Source organism: Halyomorpha halys, unplaced genomic scaffold (assembly GCF_000696795.3).
Source record: "Halyomorpha halys isolate HHAL.00 unplaced genomic scaffold, Hhal_1.1 Scaffold169.1, whole genome shotgun sequence".
Lineage (NCBI taxonomy): Eukaryota > Metazoa > Arthropoda > Insecta > Hemiptera > Pentatomidae > Halyomorpha > Halyomorpha halys.
This window is the reverse complement of record NW_027104700.1, coordinates 1,774,826-1,800,261: the sequence shown is the minus strand read 5'-3', so window position 1 is coordinate 1,800,261 and position 25,436 is coordinate 1,774,826. Positions and strand designations below refer to the sequence as shown.

The 25,436-nt window shown below is 30.9% G+C and overlaps 1 protein-coding gene and 1 long non-coding RNA gene across 9 annotated transcripts in view; one reads left to right on the top strand and one right to left on the bottom strand.

Moving 5' to 3' along the window:
- Positions 1 to 25,436, bottom strand: part of LOC106678941 (ATP-sensitive inward rectifier potassium channel 12) — a 388,098-nt gene that overhangs the window by 59,928 nt on the left and 302,734 nt on the right. The gene's annotated exons all lie outside the window — the stretch shown is intronic.
- Positions 1 to 25,436, top strand: part of LOC136797306 (uncharacterized) — a 103,361-nt gene that overhangs the window by 38,145 nt on the left and 39,780 nt on the right. For both annotated transcript variants that reach the window (XR_010845164.1, XR_010845163.1), the window contains exon 2: positions 15,613 to 15,724. This is a non-coding gene — a long non-coding RNA (uncharacterized lncRNA). The remainder of the gene's footprint in view (positions 1 to 15,612; positions 15,725 to 25,436) is intronic.

Genomic DNA, 25,436 nt, shown 5'->3' with positions numbered 1-25,436 from the left:
TTTCCAAAATAAATTCACTAATTCCCGATTTTTCAGTACATTTCTTTTTTTTTAATGAAATCTTGCTTTTTAAAAGAAGTATTTCTCGGAAACTGTTGAACGTAGATAACTCTTTCAGAGTTCATATTTTCGAAAAATTTACTCTCCTTTAAATGGTTTTCTATTAGATTTGTTTAGTGTTGTAGGTATTTTTAGGGATACGGAGCTACAAATGAATTATAGATCGAAGATTTTCTGATATTTAGCAAACAAGAGAGAGAACAAAGAAATTGCATACTAGATATTAATAAATAAAGTAAATTAAGACTAAATGTGAATTTAAACTATTTGTAAACTGTACTATGAAACTCAACCTTTAGTCGTATGATTGCGAGCACATGACCATTTATAAGTTATATTAATATAAATTTTATGATTAAAATATTAATAATGGCTTGAAACATTGGGAGGAAAATATAAATAATAAATTAATGGTTAAATAATCAAATATTGCAGGAAAAAGGAAAAAAAGGGAGAAAGGCTAATGCACGGAGTTATTAATAATAAATCAATAAAATCTGAAAGGAATTTATGAATTAAGGAAAGCAAAGTAATCTATATCAATGTTTTATTTAAGACTGCTCGATGCATGGCGCTCCATGGAAGTCGAGTAAGAGACCGTGTGGTGCAGACGTGTTAGGTTAAGCTATTTTGTGAGTGATATTTTTAGGTTAAAAATATTGTTTTGAGAAAACCTTTGTAATATATTAATCCTGATAGAAACTTGGTATAGTTGTAGTAATATAGTAGAGTATCCTTGAACTTTAGCGAGAGATTACTGAGACTAGCGAGTTTGTGGGCGACCACGTGGTATTAAAATCTTAGTGGCTCCACAAATCAGGAGGCAAAGAAAAGAAATTCACAAAGGTTTATTTCCTTTGTATTCCTATTTCATTTTTATTTCATCTATCGGTTTATTTTCCTCCTTCAAGTCATATGATGGAAAATCAAGCGTAGACCGATTATTAATGCTGCGAGACATCCACGGCAATTCGGCTTGATTCAAGGCAAGGGAGCATCAAATCCATCTCTGAGAGTGCGAAGGAATGTAGTGGAGAGGCCTGAGAATTACGTCTTACTGATCCTTTCTGACACTTCCTTCGCCTTCGACAGCGTTAGATGGCCCTTGGTACTCCAGCAGTTCTAAGAGTCAGGATCAGGGATAGCTAATACGAGGTAGAAAAGATAATATAAAAAGTTCAGTTCTGGGTCTGGTTCTGTGGAAGCAAGTATTCGATCCGTTGCAGGGGAAACAAGACAACAGATGGTTCCTTACCACGGCCTGGCAGTTATTGTGGCCATAGAAAGCATGGCCAGATTGAAGACTCAAATGGAAAGGTGCACCAGTCTCATTGCGGATTGGTGCGTAAGAAGGAAATTGAGATTGACACAGGAGATACTCATAAGAGGCTCCACGGAGAAGGCTCAGCACAATAATTTGGATAATCAAGGACAGAGTGTGAGACCAGATAAAGAAATGACAGATCTTGGCGATAACATAAAAAGAAACCTCGACGTAACCTGAGAGAAAGGGTTGATACAAAAAAATTTAAACTGTCAATACAATGATTATGCAGAATAGAGGGCAGATTATGAAGCCTCAGATACCCCGCTACTATAATCGTTCACAAACGCGTGGCATAAGGTCTCCTGAGGTACGCATGCTCTGCGCAGCAACAAAGGAAGAGACAGGCTACCGGACTTGTTCTCCTGAAAGTCACGAAGACCTACTGGGAGGTGTTTGCCGGAGGGATACCCTTCGGCCTAAGGAAGGTTTCGTTAAATATGAAGTGAAGAGGCAGGTATCGACTGGTATCGCTACCGGAGAGCCTCAGCGAGAGAATCAATGAGACCCTGGACCTTAGGAAGAAGATATTGCGAGTTAGCTGGCAACAAATAAAACAGAAGGTAAATATCCTTGTTTGAATAACCAATGGAATTTGAATGAAGATATTTTAATAATCTATTAGGTCTTATAATTCCTTTAAGATTTTGAATATTCGATTTTATTGTAAAGTAATTTGGGGTAAGTGTTTATGTGGGACAAGCGTATAAATGGGGATTTATCCCAAAGCTAAAGCGTTTTGGGAGAAAATGATAAAATTGATTATGTAAAGGAATAGTTCCGGTGGGTTTTTCAAAAATTTTAATCCTTTTTCTATCTAAAGGTAAATATATTAAATCAAAATAAAATATTACTTACGTTTATAGCACTAAGAAATCACGTGCATAGCAAGGACCAACGTTTATTGTGTTTAAAGATGATATACATTAGGATTTATGACCTAATGGGAGATTGAGATCAGGGACCTATTAATTTATAATCACATAATTTTCCATGGCTAATTTTTTTGTATTATGTCTTAAATGTTATTTTGTGTTTTCTTCAAATTATTCATTGAATTAATATTTTATGTAAGATTTCTTTTGAAAAACTAAATGAATTAAACGTTACTGCTGGTTCTTGTTAATTAAATCATTAAAAAAGAATAATTGTTTTAACTGTACAAGATATACAGTTAAAACAATTTTTTTTATGGGTTTACTTCGTCCTCAGGATCTTTAGTTTTTTTTTCATTTTGATTAGATTCAACTCAAAAAACTTAGTAATCTACATCAACTGATCATACCATTCACCATTTCGACTTTGTTTTTGAGAAAGCCTATCTGCACCTCAAGGATTAATGTTTGTATTTACATATGTCTTAAAAAATACAGTTTTATATTTCAAGTCATAAAACATTTATATTCATTCCGTTATAAATTATCTGAATATAGTAAGTAAAGAGTTTGTTTCATTATAATTCTACTCATCAAATCAAATGTTCAGAATATTATTTTAAAAATGATGGAATCTATGAATTAATTAATGCTTGAAAAATAATTAAAATATGGAATATATCTGCTTGTAGATTTGTACAAATATAACGAAGCCGATATTCAGAATTTCTTCAATGCTTACAGATCAGTAAGAAGGAGTCGACTCATTTATTGCGATACTAGTAGAAAGATTCAAATAATATAGTTTATATCCACATTTATAATCCAAGTTTACTGAGTGTTCTAAACATGTACCTGAATAGCACTTTATCTCAACTGTCACATTTTATTTTCATTGTTCTCTTCATATTTGGATCCACAAGTGCCAAATATGACATTGACGATCAGCAGATTGCTTGTGGGCAATATCAATCAACAAGCGGCATAAGACACGAAAAACAGCACACAGCATTTCTGCTATTGGCGTGTTTTGGTATCAGAGAATTTTTTCAAAAACAATGTTGCTTTGATTATTAGGAGCAATGTTGTAAATTGTAAAGATTGCTGTCGTTTCATTAGAGCCTGTTTAGTGATACCGTAAATTCTAGTGCATATATTCAAATTGGTTTTAGTTTTCGTTCTCCTATCAAAAATTATTACTTTATCGGCCTGCAGAGTTGATGAGATATCAAAGTAAATTGGAAGTCACGTTGCATGTCTTACTGAAAAAGTAATGTTTTTATTATGTTAATTACCCAGTTAAATCTTCAACAACATTCGTACAATACCTTCTCTATCTTCCTCCTTGTAGAAGATGGAGAGAGGCGTGGTGGAGCCGCGATCCAACGCTGTCAAGCCTCATGGCCCTTTTAGAGTTGCTTTAGTAATTGTAATGTTTTTCCTCTAATACTTTGGATATATACTTCAAATAAAATTCTGGGTCTTCTACGCAACCCCTTGATAAGTGGTTTGAGCTTGCATTGCCCTTCTAGGTTCTTTGATCCACGCTCGTTTTACTAATATGACTGAAACATTCAAGCATTACTTTTTAAGGGTTGTTTCTAATCTTCTAGTTTTTCCTGAAACTCTACTTAAGTACTTCATTGGAGCTCTTGTGATCCTGCTCATTTACTTGTCAAGCACGAAACAGCTCTCACTCCCATAGGTAAGAGTAGGGGTCTATAAATATGAAGCTTGTTTTCGTACCCCACATTTCGGTGGCCAACGAAACTGTTGGATATATTATAATAGATTTATTTGTCTCTAGCAATTCTATTTACTCTTTCTCAATCTATTTTAACCTGTCTATATATTTCGTCCCTAAGCAGAAAAAGTTCTCGACTACTTCAAGAACCTCATCACTACAGTTGAAGAAAATTTGAAATGACATTAAAACTTTAGTGAGGTCTGTATTACATTATGATGTCTAGTAATTATGACAATGTTGTGTATGTATGCACTACTAATCTCTTAAGCACTTCGGGTACTAAAAATCGAGTAGTAGTACTGTATGTATGGTAATCCAGTTATGAGCTAAAAGAAAAAACCGTGGAACCATACCTTGTCAAATGCATGGGCAACATCCGGAAATGTTGCTCATATCATCTCCCTTAGTGCAATCGATAATCACTCTGTCTAATTGCTAATTTATTAAGAGTGATTTAATGATCAGGAGCTAATTTTTCGTCCGTCAGTCCAACAATTTCGAATAATCCAACAATCGTATAATATCCTCAAATATCCTATGTTCTAGTCAGGTTTTCCATCATGGTTATATGAGGATATTTCCATATTCCACAAATTATGTAATGAAAACTTTGTAGACCAATGTAATAAGTCTTAGATTATTATTAAGAACACAAGAGCCTTTTTGTGCATTTGCTGCAGTTCATTATTTGTTTTGTTAAAGGTCCACTATATCTAACTATTAATAAAATATTTGAATGAAGGCAAGTTATAATTCCCAGTTCAAATTACCATGATTGAGCCGAGGTCTTTTTGTGTGATTCGGAAGGCTCTTCGAAAAGAACAATTTTCACTAGGAAACGATCACAGTAGAGATTGGAACTCGTACTTGCAGTCTTACGTTCTATTCCTATTCCTTTAGTTATAAAAAAGCTAAGTAACTCAGGGGGCTTAAATCTAGAACTAGGTCAGTAGGTGGGAGAGTGAGCAGTTGCTAAGTCTAATGAAAGTTCGTGGAGAGAAAATAATACGTTTCGTCCTATAGGAGATTATAAGCTTGAACCTCAGCATTGATATTTGGAATTATAGTCATCTTCTACAATAAAAAATCTATCAAATTGTTAAAAAAAAACTCAGAAAACATTGAGGATGTAAGTTTATATTTAAAGGGATAAATCTAAAATGGTTGCAAAAGTGATAGAATTTATTTCTGATTGTAACGTAGGCCCTGCAGAGTATATTTAAGGTGTATCGGAGACGTTTGTAGCCGAGTGAGTTGGGGTATCACCATAGCCACCTCGAGTCTACAGCGGTGCTGGTTCGATTTCAGCCTCTGGGGATTGAGTAGGAATTTATGCATCAGGTTCCTGATTTAATTGTAACCATAGTAAAATATTAACCCTCTCTTCGGCATTTGTCTTAATTGTAGAAAATTTTGGAATGAGAAAGTAAAGTTCTCTCGTCAAATATCTAATGAGCAAACTACAAAGTTATTATTTTCCAAATGTGCGAAGGTATTATATGAATAAAAAATTGTTATAAGATCAATGAGAGTTCAAACTTTTCCCTCACTGAAACCACCTTGTTTCTGAAGAAGTGCGTAGATACAAACACTAGATATCGTTATGTTTTATAAGGTTCTTACTAACACAAATATAAAATTGAAATATATATTTTATACAATATTTACTCCCACAATTGTGAAATATTTATTTCCTAATTCATTCTATCTCAAAGTCAACTTATCTGCTGTTCTTTTTATTTTCAGTATCATTTTAGTTGGATGTGTGAGTCCGTGCTTTTGATATAAATTTATAATTATACATCAAAAATATTTACGTTAGTTTCCCTATCACTCTCATTCTAGAGATATATCGTTTATTTTTATTTTCTGAAGTTGATATGTTCCCCAAGCATTCTACCAGAGTGTAAATAAATCATCTGCATCGGAACCGGGGCGACGGTAACAGAGCGGCAACGCGTCTACCAACCCAAAGGATGTGAGTTCGAGCCCCGGTCTCAGCACCCGGGTTTTTCTCAAGTATAAAATTATACAAAACTCACTAACAGCCTCCACCCGGGTATTCGTGAGGCCCGTTAGCCAATGGGTGATACTCACAAATAATTGGTGTGGGAGTGATGAACCCACTTTATCAAAAACCATGTTAGCAAACGCATGACGTACTCGTATTTCCTTAGTACATCGCGCGAGGCCTTGGACCTCCACGGTCTGTCACGCTAACAATAATAATCGGAATTCCGACGCTTTAAAACGATTTTCATTGTCTGCATTATAATTCTTTCAATATTGAATACTGATGTTTCAATAACAAATATCTAATTATCCCCCTATCAAAACACAGATCATTCATACTTGTTATCCAATTATCTACCCTTCATACTAAAACCCATTTCTCATTACAATATTGAAAACTATAATTAACCTTGAAATTTGACAAAAAATATTTTTATGATCAGTGGCTTTTTTTTTACCAGTAAATCCAGAAATAGCTCGACTAATTTAGCGAACACTGGATAACCTTTAAGTCCTTTGATTAATGGAAAAACTTGACAATCTTAAGAACCAGTTTTTTCATTTCTTTGAGGAATATAGATTCTATTTCAACAAGACTTACCACAATGAATCGTTCTCTTATCCCAATCTTATTCTTTGCCAAATTGAGTTTTCTCTTTAGACCCTATTGCATTCTGTTTATTAGCAAAAGGAAAAAAAATAGTTATTTTCTTTCAGTGAAGTTGAAGAATTTTGATTGAATTTATGTGTAACCTTCCTCGTTTGAAAATCTTCATATTTTGTTACATTTCATTCTCAAATACCATTTCTATCTCAAATGTTTCATGAGAATATTATTATAGAATATTTATGGGGTTAGTACAGGTTGATAAGTTTTTAAGTGATATCTAGATAATATATACAACCAAGAGAGTTGTATACACGAAATCTAATTAATTTTAACAGGATGCCATCTTGATTATTATATTTGAATTAAAAAAAAACATAATCAAAGAATTTTGAAGAATTAAATTATAAGAAAAAAAAACTTAAATAGCAGTGACTCGGACACATGCGATATTTTCCAAGGACGAATAAATATGCAGAGTCCATTAATTAATTCCTTGATTAAAAATAAATCATTTATAATCTTGACTTAATAAATTTCATAATCATACCAACGATTTTCAGATCGATTTTAAAAATCAACAAAACAATCAATATTAACAATGATCCGATTCTTCATAGAGAAGGGGAAAATTAATATTTTGTGTAGTTTTTTTGCAAGTAACCGTTTTACTGAATAAGAAGCAATGACAATTATTAGCGATTTTTTTATCAGCCTTCTACTGGGATATGAATTTTCCAATTTTATGAACTTGAAGTTTGTTTTACTTATTTTGAATTTTTATTAGAATGGAGTATCTCTAGTACAATAGGATTTAAAAAAAGAAAATAAAAATCGGGAATATTTAAGGATTATAGAAAAAACAAAACTTTCCGTAACTTAAAACCTTCCTTCAAATGAATTCAGCACGTGACAAATATTACAGGATTTTAAAGAAAATGTTTCTAGTTTACAATGGTACTGTTACCACGCTGCTATGTTTGAGCTGTAATTTAGAATTATTTAACTAGGCATTACATCCTATTTAACTAAAAACGTTGGAAAAATTGGAGCATAGTCGGTAAGAATTTTTTTCTTTTAGTATTTTTTTTTTCCTTCCTAAACGTTTCTAAAAACATACCGCATACCTTGTATATACTAAAGCCGATTATATTTCATTAATAAAGGTGATTATGTTTCTTAACTGACGATCTTAACGTAATCTTCTTTATTACATATGTGACACGTCTTATGAGTAGATGCCTTAAAAACCTTAGTGTCATAAATATGCTATTTAACCATTAGTTTTTCGCATCAAAAAAATTACGTAACTAGATTAACAATGACCTGTCACTTAATTTGTAACTTAAAGTGGACTAACCAGGTTTCATACCAAACCCTATAGTTTATTGCCATGAGAAATAATGAACACAATTTACAAAGGTAATCAAAAATCGGGTTAATAAAAATCTTTTCAACCTTCAGTAGTGAGAAAACAATAATAAAACTAATAGAAATTAAGTCTTAGAAGTGAAAATAAATAAAACTAGTTTACCCTTGTCAGAACTTTTGAATTAGATGCGTTTCCTACTCTTTAATTCATTCGAAATATAAGCGGTACTACGCTCATTTATATTAAAAATATAATATTATCAAGAAAATCTATTAATTGGTAAAGCTGAATACTTTATAATGACTATCTGTAAGTAACAGTTTACCTAATAAGTAATAACATAGCCACATTGGAAAATACCACTTCAATTTTACAGTTATACAAGATTCAGTTACTCACCATAACTTAATATCAACATTAAGAAAACGAATTTCCTAAATATTATTTCAATAATTCATGAAATCTAACCTAGAAAAGCAAGTGATCCCAAAAACCATTCATAAAACATTTTAGTTATCATGTTTTACTACTGAACGCTTCAAATTACAACATCAAAATTGGAAATCGGGAATCGAAATGAGCTGTTACATATTCCAAAGCAGTCTGACAAAACATACTTAATACATTATTTTTTAAAACATTTTAAGCTCAAATGGTTCATAGCACAGTAATTGATGTTCACAAAAAAAGAAGAAAAAAAAAAAAAAAGATAACAGTTTCCACACACTGTTCTAACATTGCGGGAGAGTATGCACCCACTCATATACAATGTTCTGTTGTTGTGGTTTATGACCTATGCTATTATTATTATGGTTTTAATTTAATGGCAGACTCGGAGTGAAGACACAGCGACTTCGGGGCGCACAAGGAATGAATATTTAATCCACACATCCATTTGGTCTGAGACCTAAATTACACGCTCACCCCTCTCCCCCATGTTGACAACCACCATTAGTACCAGGGGAACAGTACCAAAAATATCTGGCTGAACACCGTAATCAAAGGCAAATTCAAAACTAAAAAAACAACACATATTCAAGTAAGAGCTATCAAATGGTGTCACCACTATCATTAGAGGTACTAAACCCATCAGCGGACCTTGGCATCCTCAAGTGGTTTCCGCCATTACAAGCGGATGTTCAACTTAGGTTTTTAGAGACTATTTATGTTAATTCGCCCTGTCTTAATTCCAGCTTGACCCTGAAACCAACATCTCCAGATCTTCAAAGTGTTAGTACTTATAGTAGAGCAAAATCTAAAATTTCCCAATAATAGTGATCGGATTTTCTGACTTACAAAAGGTCTGGAGTGTATTCCCCGGACATTTCTGGAAAACCAACTTCTCTTTAAGAGAAAATACCCGGTTTATAAGATATTTTGTAAATAATAACCTCTTTTGGTAATGTTTTTCCTGAATTTTCGCTGTTTAAAAACTCGAGCTGTTCAAATTATTGATGCTCCTACATCCTTTCTCGTAAAGACGTTCCTGGTTCTGGATGCATCCAAAAAGAAACTTTTAAAAATTTCATCTCTTTACTCTATTAATATTGGTGCGTACATTTTTCCTAAGCCGGAGGAAAGTAAGAAGTCTCAATTGTCACATTTGACAATTTTAGTAAAATGTTTATTCATTTATCAATAAATCAATTTCAAATCTTTTGAGTTATGTTTTGGATGGTCTTGAATATTATTTTAGTATTTTTTTGACCAAATTCAAAGTTGAGTTTTCTTTCCAGTCAGGATTTTTTTTTATGGCTATTCAATCGTTTGAAAGTCGTTTTCTATATAATTATACGAACATATTATTATATTATTTAGGTATTACACATTATAGGTGTGGTTCTCTTATCTATGTAGAGAAGGAGTTAGATTGAGCATTTTTTGAATATATAGTTAGTTTTAGTTTTTTAGTACTAACATATTGCTAATACATAGGAGTACTCCAAGAAACAATTTTATATCCGGTTCTTTTCACTATATATTTTAAAAGTAACACAACTCAAACAAATAGAAAAAACAAATTTACATTATATTTAAATGATGCGGCCCTTTACTTATATTATCTCATATATGGTAAAAAAAATAGCCAAACAGTTAACTATCACAATAGGAAAATGCGTCAAACACTTTAATGAATAGAAAATAAACTGGAATGATGGTAAAACTGAAGTTATGCAATTCCCTAAAACACCAACATGAGCAGCATGATTAATTTACATGTACAGGCTAAAGAATAGGAACAAAATGTTGAATATCTATAAATTTACTTTCAAAAACAACTAAAATAATCAATGTAATAAAATAACGAAATGAATTAATCATATCCGCGATAATTTGTGTTATACAAATACAAGCAAAATACGCTGTGTTTTAAGTATGTGATTTTCTACCTTTCTGGTTATTTATTAATTGATATACAGCCTATTTTATTGTATTTCATGTTTAGAGAGTCGCTGTTTTTCGTTTTATAAAAGAAATAAGAAAAAAAAAGTGGGTGAGATTTTTTTCAAGTTGTGATGAATAGTGTCATCCTTAGGACGCTCAAGTTGGCCTTAATGACTTTTGTAGCCGAGGGAGTTAAAGTGCCAACTTTAACTGAATACTGACTTTTATTTCTGTAGCGGTCTTACGAAATGAATACTTGATACCCCATCATGTTTTGAATAGGGTGGTACTCTGTAAATAACTGCTCTATACCCCCCTCCCCTCCACAGGATGTCAGAAATGACTAGCTAGGGAGTCATAAAAAAAACAATGTACGAAACATTTGACAAACTGAACTGCCAATTTAATGTTAACCACTTCAACGCATTGTGTCAATTTAACACGACACATTTTTATAGATTCCCTACATTTATTGTCCCATCAGTTTAAAATGTACGTAATTTAAATCACACATCGCTGCTGTTATTTAACCAAGATATCTTGGCCCCATTGAAAACCCTTAATAAAAAATATCTCTTAAAGAGTTAAACTAATATATGTATATATTGGATTTAAAATAGCTATATAGAATAAAAATTCCATTTGGAGTGAGACTGTAAACACTTTACGATCGCTGCTAATGACAGCACTCCAGAACATTTGCTGTAAGTAGCAGCGATCCTTGAACCAAGTACCCTTGACACATTCGGAAGGTAGGTCTCTCAGAATTTCGAATGCCCTAGTATGTCAATCAGTCCATGTGATCAATAGTGAATGGCACTTTCAAAATCTAGTTCCTAACTAAAATAATAAGTAAGTCACCTAAACGTTAAACTTTTAACACAGAAGTATTTTAACGTGCTACGTCGACTCTCCGTCAACTTAAGTTCACATTTTTATTAAATAGATTTTATTAAAAAATATCACTATCTTTATAGATTGTATGGCATCAATTTTAGTATATAATTATAATTAAAACAGGATAAATATAATTATATAGCAATATAATTTATTGTATATAACAGTATTCAGTATATAACTGAAAAATAGTTACTTAAACAGTTTTGAAGCCTAAAGATCTAGTCAAAATTGCATCAGACAAAACATTAAGGTTAAAATGTAAAAATTTAGATACCTGCGTTTGAATTTTTGGGAAAATTTTCTAATATGCGATAAAAACATGGGATGGGTTTCAAAGAAGCAATTATAATTTTAACTACTAGTGTAAAGAAAAAAAATCGAGAGCAGTCGAGGCCAGCTATTAACGTCGTATTTTCCTATCATTCCGGTACAATAGATAAAAATGGATAATAAGTTTCATTAATGAGATAAAATTTCTTAATTTCTTTATAATAATGATTTAATTAATTTATGATAAAATATATGCCTTTTGAGTTGAAAACCCATTATTAATGTTTTCTTTTCTTCGTATATTTTTTTCTTCTTTTCTCCTAATTTATTCTAAGTCCTTAAAGAGAAACTCAACTTTAGAAAAGTTTTTCAAATCAAAATTGTTCCAGCCGCTTTGGTACTACATTGTACAGTAAACAAGTTTTTTAAATGTTTAGTAAGTGATATTGAGCATAAGGTGATTTGGAAATCAAGCGTAGGACACCGAAACTAAAAAAAAAAACGTTAAAACAGGATAATTTATGGACAATTATATCCAAAGATGTACGAAACCGTAATATCCGAGAAAAATGTCGGGGTGGAAAACAAAAAAGTTGACACCTGAAAAGATACTTTTTTAACTTACACACATTACTGCAAAAGTGTAAAAAAACATTAAAAAATTCCTCTAATCAAAGACCTGGACAAAAAAATTAATCCATATACAAACAGAAATTAGTGCCTTACTAGATCTCCTAAATATGCAAGTTTATAAAAATTCGATCATTTTTCATGGCCTTATAATAATAATTTTAATAATTAAAAATAAATAAATAAATTCCAGTCATTCCAAAAACTGAATACTGGTTTTCATCATTAAGAGATATCTAGTCAGTTGTGGGGAATAAAGCCTTTTTTTATATCCAAGAAAGGGATAATCAGTAAATTTATAACTATTATTTGTTTTGTAATTATTCAATCAGTAAATTAAAATTTGGAACAAAATTATACTAAGATAACGTTACTCGCCATCTAGCGTTCATCGTTTCCATTTATCTTGCATCTTCGAGGTCATCCCTAAACAGATTATGATGAATAACTCCTTATTTGAGATCATCGCCACGTGAACTGTTAGACGGTTGAATATAAATTTATAAAAGTGGCTTTGTGTAAGGAAAAAGCTGATATAAAAATGAAAAAAAAAAGTTCCCGTAGCATTAAGAATGATTTCATTCAGAGGATTTATTTCCTTAGATCATAACGCTAGATCCACACTGGTGGTCTAACATTTGCTGAGGAAGGATTTTAAAAGTACACACACATGCCAAACAGATTGAAAAATCCTTTTTATTCTAACGAACACGATTTTTTATTCATTTTAATTCCTTTAATCAATTAAATAAATGAGAAATAGTGATACTTTATAGATAAGAGAGTTTAAAAAGAAAGTTCCTTAAAAATTCTAAACATGTATTTCGTTTAAATTTATAATATTTTACTCAGAAAATATTCAAGGATAGTGACATACGTATTATCCAAGTCTATTATTAGAACCAAACTCCATTTTATTTTCGGATGAACTATTGTTCTTCTTTATGTTAAAGCTAATGAGTCACCAAGAAGGGAAAGATAGCAGCGAATGACTCACAAGTAGGAAAATGAGATCCAATACATCAGCAAACATGATCACCTACTATTATACTTCCCCGTTAAGCTGAAGAAATCCTCCACGCAGATAAGAGGTCCTGAATAACCTTGACGTCATAGAAGATTGTACAATCGGTGTATTAGATTCTCGAGTCATGACAGCGGGTCCCCTTATATGAATGAGTGTTGTAAGACCTCAGGAATCTTCCGCGTCGCCAGCGATACCTGATAGTCGCAAGCAAATAAAAAGAACGAAGATCATATATAATCATATTTATGACAATAATGAAATATAAAACAGGTCCCTTGATTAGTTATGGTATACTGTTTCGTCTAATTATTTTATATACTCGTACATTAATTTGGAAAATTTCATTCATTTTATGGGCATCTTGATTAGAGGTTAATATGAAAGATGAAAATCCGTGGTTCAAATTTTTTTAAGGAACCCAGCATAGTTATTCAGGCTACGTATTACCGATACTTATCAACTGTTTTAAATTTATATTATTTATTTAATGGCGGTAAACTGCCTACAAGAATCCGGGACCCTCTTAGAATCTTCTTCCTCTCTCTTCTATACCGTGTAATAATTTGCCATCTTCTAATTCCCATCTTTTTTCGTAACTTCCTTGTCCAGCACACTCTAGCGTGGTCTTTCTTTACCACGTCTTCCACCAGGTCGGTCTTAGATTTGGTGTTTGGGGACTGACTTCCTGTGCATACGTGCTATATGACTCAGTCATCTCATTAGTTTTTATTATGATTAGTTATACTTATTTCAAAAAAATTAATTTTACTTTTTTACCTATACTACTTAAATTTTAAAAATATATTTAGGAATCTTATGAAGGAGATAGAATAGGGACCTACTAGATATATCTAATATTTCAAATAAATTTCAATTTCAATGGAGAAGTATCATTGGGTGGTCTTAATCTTCATGCCCTCATGACATTGTTTGTTTTTAATTGATCTCACTCGCTGGTTTATTATTATTATTTATAGTTGTGAATAAATAAATAAAGTAAAAAAAAAAAAAAAGAATCTTCTCTTAAAGTTACTGAGAGAAAAAGTGTCTCCTAGTGTTTTATACAGTTAGTAACAATAATGGAGGATATAAATAGCAATATAGCATCAAAAAATTTATATCACACACATATGTAAATTAAACATTCTATTTTATTCAGCAATAAAAGTGGATGAATAAAATATTATTATTATTGTATTAAGAGTTTTCGTTTTAATTTTAATTATCTTCTCTATTTTTTTTTTAAATAATAAATATTTTGGTCACTGACATTGTGCCCTGAAGAATAACAACAAAAATTTATCAGAAACTCCCATGAAAGTAAGGACTCAAAAAGATCTTAAAATTGCAAAATTAGTTTTCTCTCATAAATAGCCTGGTCCTATCTATAGAAAAGGTATCCCTGAACTCTGTGGAAAAATTTAACGTAATTAAATTTATTCTTTGGATCTACATCTGGACAAACGACTAACATGGACTCCTCATACATGACTGAAAAGACAGGAGACTGTTGGTCGATTCCGACTATTACAACATTTACTAGACAAACGGTCTAAACTGCCAATCCATTTCAAAAGACTGATATACATGACAATTATAAGGCCTATCTGGGCTCTGTTTCATAATAATGTACAAACTGATACTATTAGTCTTGCCGATTTATCTTAATTCAATTAGACAGATTTGTACAATAGTAACTTGTACTTTAGTATTTTTTAATTCCTGTAATATCACTAATAGTCATCGCTACCATAAAAAATAAGTATTAGTATTATTACCACACTAGTTTCTACACTTGTACCCTGAACTAATACTATTAGCTTTCATTATGAAACAGGGTCCTGGACATACGGAGCTGAGCTTTGGGACTCCACTAAACCATCGAATTCCTCCCGAATATAATCATTACATTCCAAAATCCTTCATAAATCCTTAATGCTCTCTACTTTGTCATGAATCAAGTCATCAATATTCCATATGTTGCTGATTTAGCCAGAACCAGATACCATTCCTTCCATGATAAACTTCCCAACCACCCAGATCCACTTATTTCTAACCTGGCTTCTCCTTCATTACCTAATAATCCTCCTAGGCGTCTGAAAAGAAGATGGCCTCGAGATCTTCTCCTCTAGAAATGTTATTGGAGTTCTATCAATGGGTAGATTCTCCACATTTGTATCATGTCACTATGTCACCTACAGCAAATTTACTTGTTGTATATATTTTATACAGTCGTAAATAATAATAAATAAATTATATATAAATAAAAAAAAAGTCTTTGCATCAAATCAAACAATTCTAGTAACCTAAAATTAAATACTACGTTTTTGACTAAAAATATTTAAAATTTAACACTATAATTGTAAAAATAAAAAAGTTTATGAAATAACATTATATTTTAGGGACCAGTGAAACGATCGAGAGTGGAGTACTGGGATCTACTGAAGTTCTGTATATTTTTCACAAGTGGATGGCCAAGTTGGCTCGTACTTTATCAGGCTGAATTTAAATATTGTAAGTAGGAATGAATGTGTTTAAGATATTATTTTTAATTTAATTTAATTTTGTTTCATTTAATTATTTTTTTTTTTACTGATTTCTTTATATAATTTTTCTATTTATTATCATATAATTTATACATCAGTAAATATGGTGTGAATGTGTTCTATTAGCTCTATTACTAATTTTTGATTGTAAATGACAGAATGTAAAAATACAAAATAAAGGTAAAAAAAATTAAAGAAAAAGGGACCTGTTTCGGTTTTTGTGGCATTAAAATTCATGGATTTTTGGACCTAATCTTTTATTACCTAAAAATGAATGAGTTTACATAAACTATATAAATTATACCACCAGTAGTTCAATACCACATTGAATATATGTGACAAAATATAATACTACAAGATAATCATAAATAAAAAAAAAAACACGAAAAGGGACCTGTTTCAATATGGTGGCACTAAAATCGATAGGATTTTTAACTTAACCATTACTAATCAGAAAATGAATGTGTTTACATGTACTTATATGAATTAAATTAAATTTATGAATCTATCGAAATTTTAAGTTGAATGTTTAATTGATTGTAAATTTTAAAACAGTCGCGCGTACGGATTTTTTTGCCTGGACGCGTTCCTTTTCGCAAATAGTGAACCGTTAATTATTTATTAACATCATCAGAAAATGAACATCTTGCTATAAAATTGTTCCAATAGACAAAATAGTCCCGAGTTTTCCAATCCAAGTCAGTAAAAAGAGAAATTGTCGTAGGTTTTATTTTAATAATAAACGAGCGAAAGTATTCCGAACCTGTGATCATGCCTAATTATGAGCTCTCTGAAGAGACGAGCCCTCCAAGTATCATTACACGGAGCACATTATACTCTAACGGGTCTCTAAAATGCCTATAATTAGGCTACACACTACACTACTCTTGGAGTACAGATCTGACATACGTTATCGGCTCCTTCAATCGTATAAATACGAATGAATTAACAATATAAGACGTTAATTCGTGTCATGCTAAAAGAATTTTTAAAATAATAAAAAACAAAACAAAATAAAGTGTCATGTTTTGATCGCTATCTCTTTAACTTAATTAATCAGTGTTCAGAGCATATCTATCTATCCCTTGAAATCTAAAATTAGGCATGTATGTTTCTAGTACTGGAATTTTCACGTATGGAAAATGTATTTGATTGGATTATTTTCGGAGTCTGCACATGAAACTGACAAAATATGCTTCATTTGATGAAATAGTTAAGTTAATAGTCATAGTGAATCTGTTTTATTCTTAAAAGATTAAATAAAAATATTTTAAAAATTTATATTCCTAATTATTTTGTTTCAACTATAAAGTATTTTCTTTACTATGAAAATATTCTAATGGCATCATATAGACCTGAAGATTCCAACAAAATTATATCAGGAGTCCCTCATAAAATTTTGTTTGTTCTCAATAACATTTTCCCTATATAGTATAGATTTAAAGTTCCACATGGAACCTTATACGCATTTTAATCACCGAGATCTTATAAACCTGAAGATTCTCTTTCCTTCTCTCTCCCAAAAAATAAAATACCAGGTACTCCACTTCAATCATAGTCATTCCTAGGATAATCTAGATTATAAAACTTGTTTTTCCCTCATCAATCCCTAATTATAACCATGAACAGGCCAAAATAAACATATCTGCACTGCATATTAACACAAGTCTAAGTTTTTTGTTACAAACTATTTAAATTAAATACTAAAATGATATAAATTTTGACAGAAAGGTGTAGTAAAAAAATGTTTGTAAAATACCATTATATTTTAGGGACCCATTTCAAACATAAATTATTAAAAAAAATTACTGAGTTTATAAACTTATTTCTTTCTTATTTCTTCTTCTTCTTTTCATTGGCGCGACAGACCGTGGAGGTCCTAGGCCTCGCGTAATGTACTTAAGAAATACATCGCACGTTTCCTGACGTGGTTTTCATAGGGTGGGTCCGTCACAAAAATTATAACGATTTCCATATATACCAATCAATTTAGACTGAATTTTGATTTAGTATCAATACAGACCATTCTGCTACACAAAAAATGTTCAGCATTGACATACCTCTAATGTTTTATGATGAAAATTAGCCTTATATTAAAGAAAGTTTTCAATACAAAAGAAATGTTTATTAACATTTCAAATTATTCAAAGCTAGAAGTACAATTCATATGAGAACTATTCAAAATTACTCACCGTCTCAATGAAGCAGACATATTTGTTATTCTTCTGTTTATAATACATATGATAGACACTTTAGGTACAAAAAACAAAACACTAATCCCATGTTGATGATGCACTATTCTGTGGTCAATGATATTTAAATATACACAAAACATGAGCAAAGTAACTATTTGAAATTGAAAGCTGGGATAAATTATAGCGTTTTTTTTTTCTTACCTCCTTCATTATAAATAACAATATTAATATATATCTAAGTATATACAAACATAACTGGTGCCCTTCCTTTGCCATATGGCATTCATTATAAGGGATTGGGCTGGGTCCGCTGAAGGCGGAGGTTACAATATTGGCACAGGAGCCGCTGGCCGGAAGTACAAAGCTCCACTGGGATATGTATATAATGTACAATTAAAATTATAGCGTACTAAAATTAAAACTTTGCTATATACCCCAAATATACTGAACTTGTCAACTAGTAAATATTAAGTTTGTTAATAAAAGTAAAAAAAAGTTTGTTGCAGTTCGTTCAGTGAAAACTCATATTAAACAGAATCGCCTACATTAAACGGAGCAGGCAATACAGATTTTTGGCAAGAGGTTCAGACAGACGTCTCTTGAGCTTCCACTAAGGACTGAATCTCTTCTTCAACAATACTAAATGCTGAATGAATAAAATTGTATACTTGTTAGAAGTGAGTAACAATGCAACATCATATGGTAAATGGAAAATCTAAATTAAAACCAGAGATGACTATTCTTATTTTTAAAATAATACTCAGGCCACTACTAATGAATGGCTGTGAAGTCTAGGGAACGGCTTCCCTTATTAAGAAGAAAATTTACAACTGTTTCAAAATAAGGTCATAAGAATTCTAGTGGATTCCTCTTGGTTTGTAAGAAATAGCCATCGAAAACTGTAAATGGTAATAACAGAAGACCATCAAAAAAACGGTTTATAAAATTCCAATCCAGTTACTGGCACTTAGAGGAGCAGTAACTTAAAACTTGGGAAATCCAACCTCATCTCGAAGACAGGAAGCTTAGGCTGCAGGATATTCTGTTATAATTTCTATATTTAACTGTTGTATTATTGACATTACTGTTATTCTATTTATTTTTTCTTTTCGTCTTTTTCTTAGATTGCCTTTTTCCCATTTGAAGTCAATTATTTATTTTATTAAATCTATAAATGTCATTATTTTTGTTGTATTCTATAAGGCCCACCAGATCGATCTGGTATTAAATAAAAATATAAAATATAAATATATCGATCTAAAAATTTATACACCACAGTTGACTGAAAAAACGTAGTCTCTTTACAACTTCATTTATCACAATAATTTTAAATAGACAATACATCGTGGAAATCGAAGACATTAGCTAAGCAACTTAATACCTTTATATTAATCGAAAACTAATATTCAAAACATTTTTATTGTGTTTTGATTGACACATTATTAATTTTTTTCATTTTCGTCATCAGGCGCAGCTTGCAATAAAACTACAGCATAACTTTTATAACTGAGATCTCAAGGTACCTAGGATTTTTTATCACTCAAAGAGGCTTTTTATTTACCCAGTTTTCCAAATAGGCAGTTTTAAAATTTTAGTTCTCATTTATAGAGGTTCCCGCTAAGAGATTTCCCTTTTTTCAAATATAGAGGTGAAAATGGTTATAAAAGCGCATATATATGAATGTACGTTTATTTTTTTTTTTAAATAATATAAAACTTATGGCTAAAAAAATTAATTATATTGGTTTGTATTTGAGTAATTGTATAAAGTTGATCAAATATGCAAGGACTATTGATATTTGGCATATACAAATGTTTATATAATGTCCCCAATGTTTTTTCTGCGTCACGGCTTTGACAATATTTCTATAGTCTCTTCACAACTCTCTTATTCTCTTATTTCCAAAGAATATGAAGAAGAGATTTAAAAATTCTCAGTAACAGAGGTATTTTAATGCAAAAGTGTCGGACCTCATAGTTATTTTACGTAGTAGAGGCCCAATTAATCAGGTTACACTGGAAAATTATTGAGTTATAAAATTCTAATATCAAGAAACTCTGGAAACGGCAAATGAGAATATTTCCGTTAGAAAGCATTTTTAATCCGTGCAAATCCTGGTCATCTGCTTGAATAATAATACAATATGACATTTAGTGCTAAAGTATTATAATTACAATTATTCAATAAATTATTACAATGCCTATTTACGCAGATTCTTTAATTTTTAAATAACAGTGTTTCAAAGAAATATAAGGTTTAAAGTTTTTTTTTTTTTTTAGATTATTAACAACAAGACTGTTCAACACGATTTCGAAATACATGTACAAATGAATTAGTGATTTAAAACTCATAGAACATTACTTAAACATTTTTAGAAAATTCCTGAACTTTCCTATCGAAGATTATGTTAGTGCTTAGTTGCAATATTATTAATTTTATGCAATAGTCCTTCTTGGTCTATAAAGTCTGAATACGTGATGTTGCATTTACGATTCCCCCAAGGCTAAAGAAGAGTTAAAGTACATTGTTTAAGTTATTCTCAAATTGTATTTAGTTGAAGAAAATGACTTATTTTATACTTACAAATTTTTAATTATTAGATAATTTTTGCTATTGTTGATAAATTATGGTCAGAAATGGTATTAAAAACAATGAATTATCTCTTTGTTGTTTAAAGTATGAACATACTTATGTGACAATATGATCTTTTCAAAATAAAAAAATTCTAAATCCTACTCCCAGAGGTGGAAGGCCAAACGAACGCAAAGAGGTTAGCGTGCCGACAGAGGAGGAAATGGAACAATGGCCGATACAATTAGTGTAGCGGGCTCTGATAGCCCTCAGCCATTAATGGATATTCAATTAATGGTCCCTGTAACTATATGTTGTACCTGTAGTAGAGCCTTCTTCAGTTAGACGCGTATTCTGGAAGACTGAATCATTCCAAAGTTGGAACCCAATATAAAGAAGGAATCTCATCATATTAATAAATTTGGAGCTCACATTATTTCATTTTATTTTGCTACCATATGAGCACTACTTTTATTTAATCATAATTTGGTAGAAAATGGTATAATGGTATAAAATAATTAAAAAATATATATATAATATTTACACTTCATATTTATTAATACCGCTTTCTGACCGTCGATGAAAACTGGAGAATAACAAAAAATATCTTTTTCTGCGCCAAGGGAACTGGAATGAAATTCATATATCATTATGTATAAAAAGACAGAACGTATCTAATTTGTTTAAATTGGCATCATCCCCCATTTTTTAATTTAAAAAAAACTATGTTCTCATTAATTAAACTAATCTATGGAAAATTTAACTGAACTTATTAATGGATTAACACAGTGTGTATACTAAATATCACTGTTTTCATTGTCTATGGCATAGTCTGGTGCTAAACAAGAATACTGGTGAAGAAAAAAAGGTCGTCAAGAATAAAACTGGATGTGGGAAAAATAATTTCATTCACTAACAACAGATAAATCTTATACCCGAATAATAAATTTTAATTATTCCTCAGTGTGGAATAATTAAAAGCGGAAATATTAGATGGAGCACAATTCCTCAATCTCATAAACTACGATTTTGTAAAACCATCTGACTAAAGCTGAATTAGAAGCATATTAATTTTTTGTATTATTGTCAAAATTTATTTAGGGAAAAAAAAGCAGCAGAACATTCCGAAATGGTCACTAAAAGGTTTCAGAAGTTTGAATTACTATGATGTTTTTCTGTGATTCCTCTAAAATATCTAGACAGTGAAGAATATACAACAAAACCGGTGAAATATTATTCAGGCAATAATTATTTCAGGCAGGATTGTATTAAAAACCATTTTCTTAACATAATTTTATTTATTTTTGTATAATTTGATACCTGATATCTGACTTTTATTCAAAATTCCGTACTTACTCTAAAACGAAAGTTTTCTTGTATTTTAATTAATAAATACCCATTTTCAAGCTTTGAAACTTATATTGTTTATATTAAATTTTCTGGAAGTTTTGAGATAAATAGAATTTTTTTCTTATCAGGCATTAAATAATCAAATAATAGATATCGTTTAGGTTTTATGATCATTCAGTATGTGAAAATTAAAATTATGATACATTCAATATAGACTTTATGTATTATAATTTTAATTTTCACCTAGTGTTCATATTATTTTTCTAATAAGTAATTAGTATTATTAAATTAATTCTATTATTTTTATATCTGTAAAATTTATTTATTATTATTATTGTTATATTTCCATTATGTTAAATATTTTTTATTATTTTGTTCTGTATGAGGGAGCGTTGTGGTAAGGCACAATGCTACTAAAGGTTATGGAGCTCTCCTGAGGTCCACCAAGCCTCATAAAGTGAGTACCCTTAATTGGGGGAAAATCTGACTATTGAGCATGAGTCTGACCAAGTGTTGTACAACCGTTTTTCTAAAAATATGCTTCCTGACAAAGTACTGAACCCATGACCCTTCATAGGTCGTAGGGGTTCACTTTAATATTTAGTATAAATGTACATTTAGACCTTTAATACCCATTGCCTTGATTGTGGCAGCTTGTATTAGCACTATTCAATAAGTATAGTATCTTTTGTAAAATAATAGTTATTCTCCTCTCCTAGAATCAAATGTCCAAAAACTGGATAATATGGTATTTTTATCGTGTATATGTGGCTAGAATTATTGCAATACAACGCTGAAACACTGCGCCCCAGAATCACTATTCCCGTGTAATAACCGATTCACTAGAATAAATAACCGAAAAATAGAAACAATGACTCCCTTAGAATTTTACAAAGGCATACCTACTGAGTGAAAACAGCAAGAACTTGTGGATTGCGAATTTAAAGAGGTGCCAAAATTGTTTACCCCAAAATACTGCGATAAGTATTCAAATCTTTTTATTCATTCTTGAATAAAATGGTAGCCACGTACCACTGCGTACATTCATGTCCGTTGTAACACAATCTAAACGATCTCTTGAAAAAAATAAAAATGCCAAAAACACAAAATAGAAAACTCTTATTTGTTTTGTATGTAGGCTGTGGAGGAAAAAACTGGTAAGTGTGTTTTAAATTAACATTGTCGTGCCTTGGTAATATCCTTTTGTTAAAAAAAAAAATGATTTGCATTAAATAATGATTACCTGAATAACGCTATATTTATGGAGAGTTCAAATTAATAATTAGACATTAATTCAACGTTAATTGATTTTACAAAGTTCATTTTACCATTTCAGTGCTTATTTATGGCTTCAGTGTCATGGTAATTTAGAGCTTCATTGTCATGATTTCTTTTTGGCCTCAATAATGGGCGCAAACTTTTTTAAATTGAAATTTTATTTGCAGTTTTTGCGTCGATGTTTTTATTGATAGTGGTTTCAAAAAAAAAAACAAAGGAGATTCAGAGTTCTTAATTTTTATAATTTTGAAAACGTGTTTTTTAGTGAATGAAAATAAAACCTTCGTTTCATAATATATTTTTAAACATTTTTAGTTTTTCATTAAAAAAAAATGTTTTATCCAGATAATAACTGTAAGGACAGTACAAATGTCTTCTTTTCAACCTCACATGACTTAAATTGCAGGACAGGGGTAGGAACAACGAAACGATGTGTTCCAGACATTATCGGATCATAACTTTTCTATGCGTATCTGATTTTGCATACTGATATTCAAGCTGTCCCGGCAACACCAAATGAAGAAAAACATCGTCGATATGACGTTAATTATGAAAAATTAGGAATCTGGAAAACGAAAAAAAAAAAAAGAATAAAAATTCGCAAAAAATAATAAAAATTGTTTTTTTAATTAGTTTTTGGTTTCAATTTTATCATTAAATTCAATCTATAAATATACTATTGGAATTTTAATTTTCAAAAAGAAACACGAACAGTATGAAAAAAAAATTAAAAATTGTATAATTGATCAACGGTATTATTTATTCGATTTGTTGTTAAATGGATAAAATAGTAGATAAAACTCATGATCCATTAATAACATTGGAAAATATGAATTAAAAATTACAAAAAATAAGGCAAAATAAAAAACTAATAATTAATATATTTTTTTTTAATGAAACATAACAAAAAAAATCTAGTGGTTTGCAATTACACGACTTTCACTTACCATCCTACACGCGTCCTCAGTTTTTTTTTTATTGTGGGCTTTAGTTGAAGTTATCGTTATTTTGTAATTAAAAAAAAAACAAATGTAACACCAGAGAAGTCAAAAATGACGAAGAAAAAAATTTTCATTTTACTATTACTACTAAAAAAAAAATTAAAATCTCTACTGCAGGAACCCATGGAGGATTAAGAGTGCAGTATTTGGAAGGAAGTACTATTACTAGATCAACGGTTGTGTAGAGAGGTGTGTTCAGAATCACGCCTGACCGCCAGATTTTTACCTAATTAAGGGTACCCACTTTCAGAGGTTGGATGGACGCTAGAAGGGCTTCAGAACCCACAGAGTTCACTGACGGCTACAGAGTAACAGATAATAATTATCTACCCAGCCGTATTCAAACCTGGGACCTTGGAGTTAGTAGCATTCTGCCTTACCACAGTGCCACCGAGATCCCCTTTACTGTTTCTAAATAAAAATAATATTTTTTTTAGGGTTACTACTTGTGTGAGTAACAAATATTAATTTTGTTCTTGCCAAGTTTAACAAAAGATAACGGAGCCGTAACACAATCGGAAAACATTGCGCGGACTCGCCTTTTCCCGTTCGAATCGAATGTTTCTATTTTTCCTCCCCTCCCCCTTATTATTGTTAGCAATGAGAAGGATTTATTTATTTTTTGTTAATAAAAAAATTAAAGGTACTTTAAAGGAAGAATTTTTTAAAAAGCCTTTTTTTTATTTAAGTCCTTTCAGACTATTTCAATGAGGATATGGCCAAACTGATATTAAAGAATATTTAATTATAAAGTGACGTACCAATTTTAATAAAAATCGTTAGTGCTATTTTCAAGTAAATCCAATAAAATTGTGAAAAATCGTTTTGATAAAGTGAGCAATTGATATTATCGAAAAAGCATCTGTCACATCCCAGACAGTTAAATATTTTTTTTAAAATTATTTAGTTAATGTAATTTACAACTGTACAAAATAATACAATAGATAAATATGTAGTATGTTCCATATACACTTGAAAATCATGGGAAGGAACCACCCATTAGTGGTACTTCTAACATTAATTTAAATTAGAAAGTCCCGTGGCCATCTTTTTTTCAGACGCCTCGGAGGATTATCAGGGATTATGAAGGATGAAAGATTAAGATTATTCATGGATTAGGATGGTTAAGGAGTTTGGAATGAAAACACGCATATCTGTTTTGGGTCAAATCTGCAACGGATATAAGGAAATACGTTGGGGGTAAGAATTGACGAAGCTTATAGAGCAGACCGGATGCCAGGCTCAATCAAAAGCTTGTTCAACATCGAGGAAGACTCCCGTGCAG